Below are 9,835 nucleotides of genomic sequence, written 5' to 3' on the forward strand. Positions count from 1 at the left end.
TTTTTGTCATTGATTCAAATTTACTCAATTCAAGATGAAAATAGGACCATAGAATATATGCATTCCACTTTTCTTTCTTTTTTCCTAACAAGAAAAAGGGTGTTGCACTAGCACTTGCTAGAATTGTCTAGGGCTAATCCTAGCTTAGCTAGATAATCAATGTCTCAAAACCTTTCCTCTATGTACCACTAGCTTGAGTGGTCTTGGACTAATCCTAGCTTACCTTAGATACTAGTGCCTTGCACCTCATTGAATAGAAGACTAAGCGGTTGTATTTCCAAGAATTCTAAAACAAATCTTTCTAGGATAGATAGATGCTCCATGGTCTGCAAGGGAATTTTGGCATGTTTGAAATGTGATGATGATGTCAAAACGCCATGATTCTACACATAGAATTTTCTACATCAACTATAGCAAGTTACACGAAACCTGTTAATTCGTAACACTTTGTAGTTTGATGCATATTTGTATTTTCTTTGCAGTTAGACATATGATATGAATGTCTAGTGTCACATGCATCACTTATATGTTAGAAATCACATTTATGTAGTAAATAGATAATGAGAATCTACAAATAAATAAATCTAAAATAATCTTATTATTACATATTTTCTACAACATATATTGCACAACCCCACAATATAAGTTGATCCCTATCACATTTTTTGCCTTATAACCTACAAAAAACTCACAAAATGACAAAGAAGTAAAGTCTATTTTTCATAACAACTATTGATTATTTTGCGGTATTAAGTATCTACTTTCTATCTCTATTTGTGGTGAGACGTATGTCGGGATCTAAAACGGACCCGACACTAGCTACAAGTACTAGTCACGGGCCTCTCTAACACTCATAAGACAACCCCACACGGCCTCGCGGCGAGGAGCATCTAAGGGACACACTTTGTCATCCTAAATACTAATGTAGATAATGCGTTTGTATTGGAACATAGTCCAACAATTTCCCTCCCTTACTCCTCCAAGGGAGATCCCATACATCTTGGTATAATACACCAACGTAACACAAATAGAGGAGGCAACCCCTCCGGCTGAATGCTGTGGCCCCACTGCAACTCTCCTACACCGAGATGATTGGCCCCTCGATGCACTGCTCTAACATAAAAGACCATACGATCAGTCTCCACCCTTATATATTTTGAACGATCCAGGAGATTTGATATTTCCTTACCAAGCATTCCCCCAATAAATCGTTCATCTACCCTACAGCTCGAGTTTCCTTACACACTCCTGTAGGTCAATGTTTTGCAAACAATTGCAATACGTCCAGGTTTGATACCATGTCATGCTCAATACAAGTGTGGATGACCATTGTGCTCAAGCATTTTATCATTAGAAACCACCTAGGTGAAGTGCAAAAACAACCCTTCAATGATTTTCCAACTAATCGTACGTGCGGTAGAGACTAGCACTGAATTTCTTCGTGCTACTAGTCTTCTTAACTCAAATGATAGTTTATCCTATATGTTGTGCATAGATAAATAGATCAGAATTTGAATCATTTTTAGCAACTAACCAATTTCACAAACCCTCTTCCCTCTACCATTTAGGTTTTACATTTGTTGGGTAGGTGTAAGGTTCATTTTTATATAGTTTTTTCATGTAAAAATTGATAAAAACCATGCTCTAACATAGAAACAAGGTTTGACTAAGGCTTGATCCTCATGCTCCAGCCTTGTTATATACTCATATACATAAAATGTATTTTTTTCTAATTTTTAGGCGTAACAACTACAATTTTTCTATTTATTCGTTCATAAAAATGTGATATTTCAGAATTATGAGTTCTTACTAATCAAAGACACTCAACATTATTTTCATATCCATTTCTATCCCATATGACCCCAAATCACCCAACAAATATTTCATTATTTTTATAAAAACCGCAACTTGTGAGTTTTGCATGTTTTGCGAAACATTATTATATCATTATATTTTTCTAGTTTTCTTTCATATTTCAGAGAGAATGCAACATGGAAAATCAAGAACAAAAAAAACCAAGCACTTTCTGTTGGGATAAAAGGCCCTTGGGCGTGCTTGTGTACAGTGACCGCCCATATTCTTTATTCATATATATATATATATGAAAGTGCAATAAGGCTGTCACAACATTGTTGACACAGCACCTACATTGTGTGTGCTCTTCTCTCCCGCATCTCCTACATCCCTTTCAACTGGTATTAGATCCACTCCTTCGCGAGTGCTTCCTCGACATCTACACAAGGTATGAGAGCTTGCTTCTCACTTAGTTCTTAGCCATTCTTTGACATGAATAGTAGGGTTTCATGAAGAGGCAGCCATAGCTTCCATCATTGAAGCTGGTTCTCTTCACCTCTTGCTTGGACTTGTCCTAGCCTTGTGTAGGCCTTCATTGGGCTTTTGCTTATCCCCTACCCACCCTAATTAGGCCCCTCAAGTACAATAGCATGCTCATGTTTGCAAAAATGGCTCAAAAATCACTCTTTTGTCATATATCGGGCATTCGGAACCCGATTCACAGAAGGTAAGAGTCTAACTTGGGGTTTTAGCATGCTATGAACGCGATGGTGATATCAGATTTGCAAAATTTTGATGACAAAATATTATGCAACAGATTTTAGGTTTGAGACAGCATGTATTTGCCTACCTATGGCTTATGTGATGCTTCTACTAATGTCTATTGATACCGGGTCACTTGTGGATGTTATGCCTCTAATGTGAGACACATTTGGAGCTGATTTAGCTCAGCCATTGACTTTTTTGAATAGTCCCAGATCCGTCCAAAACAGGGCAGCCACATGTTACTTCAATTTTATGCTTACAGGTGATCTTGGCATTTGATGCCCAATTATGCCCGGTTGGTGCCTATACATACAGGAATGTATGGCTATGGTTGGCACTTGATTTGAGCTTGGTTTGAGCATTATTTTACTCAGTTTTGGACTGTTATTTGCTGCTAGAAACTTCAGGGCTGAAGCTATTTATGCTACAGTTGGATTATGCCTATTGGTCACGGGGTGCTCCCTGCTACTCGATATGATGTCATGATGTATTTGGACTATGCCACATGTCTTGTTTATGCTCTGGAATGCTTTTGATCTGAGATTAGAACTCGATTTGGGTTTGACTGCCACTTCTTTGTAGCTGGCATTTCATCTATGACATGGTTTATGCCTAGGGTACCTAGTACGGGTTATGATGTCTTGGCGAATGCTTTATGCTTTGGCTGTGGATGGCAGTTGTTTGAGCTCGTCTCGACATTCATTTGAGTATTCCCTTGATCAAATGGACATTGACTTGGCTTTTTTCGTTACGACCTTGGATGCTATATGGGATTTGATGCTCTGATTATGGATCTTGGCTATTACTTGGATGCACTTACAGGTATTGAGCAGTGAACTACTCTCTTGTTTTGGACGTTGTCTATTGAGCTGTGATTGCTCGTTTGCATTTGATATGCGGGATACTTACTGATCATTGGACTTGGATAGTGCTTGGCATTTACAGTTATGGCCGTCCTGCTTCTTTGTTGTATGGCATCTATGCTATTTGGGCTGCTATTGCCCATGTATGTCAGGAAGTAGTTGATCTTTATGGCCACCGTGTATGCACATGGTCTGTTGCTACTATGTATTTTACAGAGCCTCTTACCTGGATGCTTTTAACATATATTTGGGCTTTTATTGGAGCTTGATTCTTGCAGGTTTATTTGTCACCTAGTGTTCTTGGCTGGACATGTATGTCAGTACATGGTATGAGACGCTGCAAAGTTATGTATACTCCAATGTTTCAGGGATGCTTACGCATTTATGGCCCTGAGGCATGCTTATGCTTTTATGGCTGCGAGCTATAGTGGTTGGATATGTCATGTTTTTGTCTGCTAGGCTTGTTCGTGTGGGAGCTTTTGCATCCGTGGTTGATGCCTTTGTGTTCTCCCCTTTTGGTTTGGATGACTCCCCTTTGCAATATGCTATGATGACTTCCAGCTCTTCTAGTCATGCAGACAGTCCTCTTGATGAGTCTGTTTGCTCTGATGAGAGTTCCCCTGATTCTTTAAGCTCCTTGGATGTATTGGACAACCCTACTCATGCTATTACAGAGCAATTGTCCTCTTCTATAGGTTTTGTTTGCTTTCATTGTGGAAAAATAGGGCATGTGAAGTGTAAATGCTTTAAGTGGATTAGAGAGCAGAAAAGATTGTGCTGCACTAGACATGAGAGCAGAGTCAGTGATATAGTAGGTGAGACCATTGTTGATAGTGGTATGGTGTATGTAGTTACCCATGATGATGCAGCTGAGCCTAGACTCCAGGCATCGTGTTACCCTGCAGATTACTTGCTCAATTATACAGCCTATATCTTTGATTGGCTTTTAGACAGTATGGCATCTTGTCATGTTACTCCACATAGAACTTGGTTCTCTTCTTACAGGGAGGTTGACGGATGTATCTCTTTGGGCCTTGAGCAGGATTGTCATGTTATTGGTACAAGGGATATACACTTGGCTTTGCCAAATGGGTCTTCTCTTATGCTCCGTGATGTCTTGCATATACCTACACTCAATAAGAGCCTGATCTCAGTCAGTCAGTTGCATAGTGCAAGATATTATGTGTCTCTTGGGGATACTTCATGGAAAATCCGTCGTGATTGCTTGGTATTGGCCAGAGGTGCTAGATATGGCAGTGATTATGTAGTGCATGTCTCTCATGTGGGAGATTCTGTGGTTGCAGTTATGTAGATACCACATGCATTGTTAGTTGGGATAAAAGGCCCTTGGGCCTGCCCGTGTACAGTGACCGCCCATATTCTTTATTCATATATATATATGAAAGTGCAATAAGGTTGTCATAACATTGTTGACAACACCTACATAGTGTGTGCTCTTCTCTCGCGCGTCTCCTACATCCCTTTCACTTTCTTCAACCATTTTTCGTAAAAACAAAAGAACGGCTTACTTATAGAAACCGCGATCGCAAGGCTCGTATCTCATAGACGGGAGGCCATTGACGCTTCTTCTTTGCTACTGTGATGCACTCTCTTAGCCCAATCTACGTCCTCCATCACTCTAGCATCATTATTTGCTCCGGATTTGTCATCACAACCCTTCCCCTTCTCTCTTGAATTGATGCATATGAACAACCGTAAAGAGGAGAGAGGAGAGAGAAAGAATAGAAAATTAGATTTCTTATTTCTCAATGGCTCGAATTTGAGATCCGTCTGGATGAGTTACTTTGCAACATAAAAATCCGTCAACTTGGCATTCGTCGTGCACTTTTTGGCTCTCGGATCTAGTAGTTGCTTTATAACGCCAAACCTTGCGGGGATTAAATGGGGGGTCAAATGACCTCTAATCGACAAACTGGGACTTGTGTTGGATTCTTAAAGTCAAAATGCATCTAGGAAAACTCCAGCTTGGCCATCTGCCACCTTTTTATTTTTCATGAAATTTTGGTGTTTGGCACTTTTCGAGCACTTCTTACTCCAAAAACGGCCTCAAATGCTTCAAGCACGGCTCAAAATCGACTCCTAAAATCTAGATGTCAATGTAAGTTGCTACCTTGTGCTACATTGGGTCCCCACTGGATCATATCATGGAGGTCATTGTCTTACTATGATGGATGCATGCTTTTTTTTGCCAAGGTCACAACTCCCATTACATTAGATACTATATGGCTTGTGATGAGGTGGAGATTGCCACCTCTATTTCATTAGGTGCCTATTAATTTGTGCTGTCACCATCATCTTTTTCTTTAAGGTGGACACTTCCACCTTTGACATCTCTACTATTAAATTTCATTTTCTTCTTAATGGCCATTGAGGTCCATTGCAATGATCTTAGATCTTGGCAACAACCCTATGGGCCTTGGCATGTGATCCAAGTGGTATGTACTACTCACAAAGGAATGGACTATGAAAGTGTGGGGGTTAGAGGAAGGTGGATCCTTTACCACCAAAGGAGCACAAGACATACTTAAAGCTCTTGACTAACCATACCATTATGGAACATGTGACATTTCTTGAGTTGAGCAAAGATGTTCTTTGCTTCCAAAATCCTAACATTTACTTCAATTTGACATGCCAAGTCATCCTTGACATGGTAGACTACAATGATGAGTTATTGAATATGTAGCTTTAGGATATTGTCAAGCTTCATGTAGATGCTTAAGGGATTGGTGGCCATCATGTTCGTGGTTGTGGCATGATATATAGGCCTCACGCACAAGTGCATGAAGGGATTCTACAAAGACATGGCACCTCCCCTCACCATATTTTGTCTAGCTAATTTCCTAAGTAATTCATTATATGTGTACCCTCTATATCACATGCATTCAAGGCCTATTTATAAATATCATTATCTGCAAATTTTTCCTTAATAAAACATAATCCTTTTCTATTCAATCTGCAAGTAACCCCCTAGTACTTGCATCACCGATGGGCTATGTTGAGTATTGAAATGACTTGTTTTTTGGATGATTTTTGTTGTTTTTGAGAGCTGAATGGTTGATTTTATGGGATGATTGGTTGATTTGGAAGTGGTTTGAGAGTGTTTTAGATAATATTGATTGTGTTTTGGAAGTTCATGATGTTTGTTGATGGTTATGTGATGTTCTGATAGGTTCTGAATGGTTCTGTATACCTTCTGTTTTGTTCTGTTTTGGTCTGTTTTGTTCTGATTGTCTTCTGTGAAGAGGAATGGAGTATTGATTGATGAAGAATGAGATATTGTGAAAGCTTATTGAATGTTTTGTGAGAGTTTGGAATGAGTTGAGAATGAGTTATGAGGTTTTGATGACCTTCTGTAACCTTCTGTAGGTCTTCTGTAGAGCTTCTGCTTCTGTTCTATTTCTGTTCTGTTCTGTACTGTAGCTGTTTTGGTACTGTTCTGTAGACTGTTCTGTATGCTTCTGTAAGTGTTCTGTGGAATGTATGTGTGACTTTGGAAAAGTTTTCTAGCCTTGGAAAGAGGTGAATACAAGTGCAAAAGAGCTGGAAGAAGTGGAAGAAGTAGCTGCTGAAGACTCAAGAGAAGACTAGAGTGAAGTGACAGTAGTGAGCCGTGAAGAGACACTGTAGTGGCTCTGGTGACTGTTCATATCAGACATACCTCTTGGGAGGGGTATCCACGACCTAAGAGTGATTATTGAGAGTAATTTTGAGAGATTGTAGTGAGGATATGATGTATTATTGATGGAGTGAGAGAGAGAGAGTCAGAGATAGCCAATTCTACTCAAACAGAGTGATTGTATATGAGAGATTGAGAGAGAAGACTATGAAGATATTGAAGATGAATACTATGTGATGTATTTCCATTCTAAGATGGTGTACTTCTTTGTTTTCTTTGTTCCATTGATGGATTTTGTGAAGATGTTGAAGAATATGGTTGATTCTATTAAAAACCGTAGGAGATTTACATGATGCTGCATGAAGAATTGTTGTGCCTGGTGTTCTTTTCTTCATTGTGATCATATGAAACATGATAAACAAGCTTGTTGATGTTACAAGATAGATTTTCTTGTAAGAGAATTCCCTTTTCCTTGGTGTTCCTCTCGGGGCTCCATGTTTTTGGTGCGCAGCCGGGGAAATCTTGCCATCAACAAGCACCGGAAGAGGCTGAAAATGAAGGAATTGGCATTGCCAAGAAGAGAAGAATTCAATGGATGTTTGTAAAGTTCCTTCTTCCACTGAAGAGTTGGAATTTCTCATAATCAAAGCCACTTTCCACAAGAAGTTCATCCCACAATGGCGGAAACACATCACCATTATGATGCATGCTCTATGTGGTGGACAGTTTCCTCTTCCTATTGAAGCAGCAGAAACTTGCATCTTGGTGGCAAACTGTTTGGGAACAAACTGAAGAGCAAAAACAGAGAGAATGAACATCCATGGAAGATTTGGCATTCATTGAGAAGTTTCCAGACAACATCAAGTGGGAGATTGTGAAGAAGCTTCAGGAGTCTTGGTCTGTAGAGGTTCACAGGGACAAGAAGGAAAAGAGTTGGAATTTGTTCGTGGATGCTCAACAGCAAGATACATGGGATGCTTGGTGTACTGATAATCTTCTGTTTGTTCAATTAGCAACCCACTGGAAGTTGGTAGACAGAGTGTTTTTCACAACATACACTATTGAAACCATTAGAAGCTGGCATTACTATAATGATGGCACCATCACAATGCTCAGACGTATGCATTTTGACACCTTCAGAACCGAATACCTTCCTCTGTGCAGTGGCATGAAAGCCGAATTCAGGGACGTTGAAAAGAAAGAAGTAGAAGAAATGTTGGCAAGAGAGTCCTCCAAAGACTGAAGCCTTCTGTTAACCCTCTGTGGAGCACTAACGACATAGTGGAGCCAACCCCCTGATGAATGACGCAATAAAAAGGCAAGCGTTAGAACGAGTCCAGAGGTACGTGAGAAGAGAAAAAGCAAAAATCAAGGCTGAGAGCGAGCTCGCAGAAGAAGCCGCCTTTGACGCCCTTGCGGAACTCTTTACAGAAGTCCCAATGGCACATCAAGCCCTTCCTCCTCCTGCTGGAGGTCCACTTCCAAGCCAGATCCGTCCTGGAAATATTGATGATAGACCAGCGAATGTAGTCCCATTGCCAGTTTTTAAGGGAGAGTACAATGAAGACCCCGATCTTCATGTAACAGAGTTTATGGTAGCGTGTGTGGCTAACAATGCCAGAACCCCTGAGCATTGGTTAGCAATATTCCCCGCCACTTTCAAGGGCGCGGCGTTTCAGTGGTATGAAAGACAAGCAGCAGGAACTTTTGGCACATGGGACGACCTGAAGTTGGCCTTCCTTACTAAATTCAGGCGTGAAGGTTTTGAAGAGCGGATGAGAGAGGAATTCATGAACCTAAGTCAGTCCTCTGGAGAAAGAGTAGAAGCCTATGTCTCACGAATGGAATCCATCCTGAAGAGATGGACTAACCATAATCTAGATGATGGCATTCAAAAGGGGGTATTTCTCAAAGGATTACAACCAGAAGTCCGTAAGTTTGTGGAGCTACAAAGACCAGCCACCCTGCAAGCTGCAACAGAAGGTGCAAGACTGTACGATGAAGTGGAAGCTCGATTGGCAATGAATTCAGGAAGAGGAGTCCTACCTCCTCTGATGCCAGGAATGATGTACCCACCAAATGCAGTTCCAAGAACTGTTCCCTATCCCTACCAACAGATGCCCTCAGTATCACAGTACAGTGCACCAAATCCATAGTGGCCACAATCCATGCCTCAAATGGTGGTTCCACCACAACAACCATGGTCTCAATCAATTTCCTCAATGCCAAATCAGCAGCAACAGTGGAACCCTACCAACTGGAGCCAACAGCCAACAGTTCAAACAGGAGCACTGAATCAGAACCAGAACAGAGACCCCTCTGTACCAGCCCAACCCGTTTATGCAGTGATTACAGAAACTCCTCAAAACCCTTCTGCCAGTACGTCCGGAGGAGAAAGCTTGAAGGATTATTTATCCAACTCAGTTGCAAACATCAAAAAGGAGTTGATGGATGTGATTACAAAACAACTACAGACGTTGAAAGTGAATACCGCAAGCATATCCAACGTTGCAGGAGCAGGAAGAGATGTGATGCGGTCAAACACTTGGTGTGGTAAGTGTCATCAAGCAGGCCATTTAGCCACTGAATGTACACGGAAACCAACCATCCTTGGAGCCTTCTGTTCCTACTGTTTGCGGAAGAATCATACAGAGGACATTTGCTCCCTGAAGGAGATGCATGATAGGAGAAGGAAGGAAGAAGACGCAAGATTTAACTTGCTGGAATCCAAAATGACAACACAAGATATTGGACCCAAGCCTAGAGAGTTTGGTTC

This window comes from Lygodium microphyllum, chromosome 2, assembly GCF_053477565.2.
Source record: "Lygodium microphyllum isolate KBCC chromosome 2, Lygodium_microphyllum_v1.1.10, whole genome shotgun sequence".
NCBI lineage: Eukaryota > Viridiplantae > Streptophyta > Polypodiopsida > Schizaeales > Lygodiaceae > Lygodium > Lygodium microphyllum.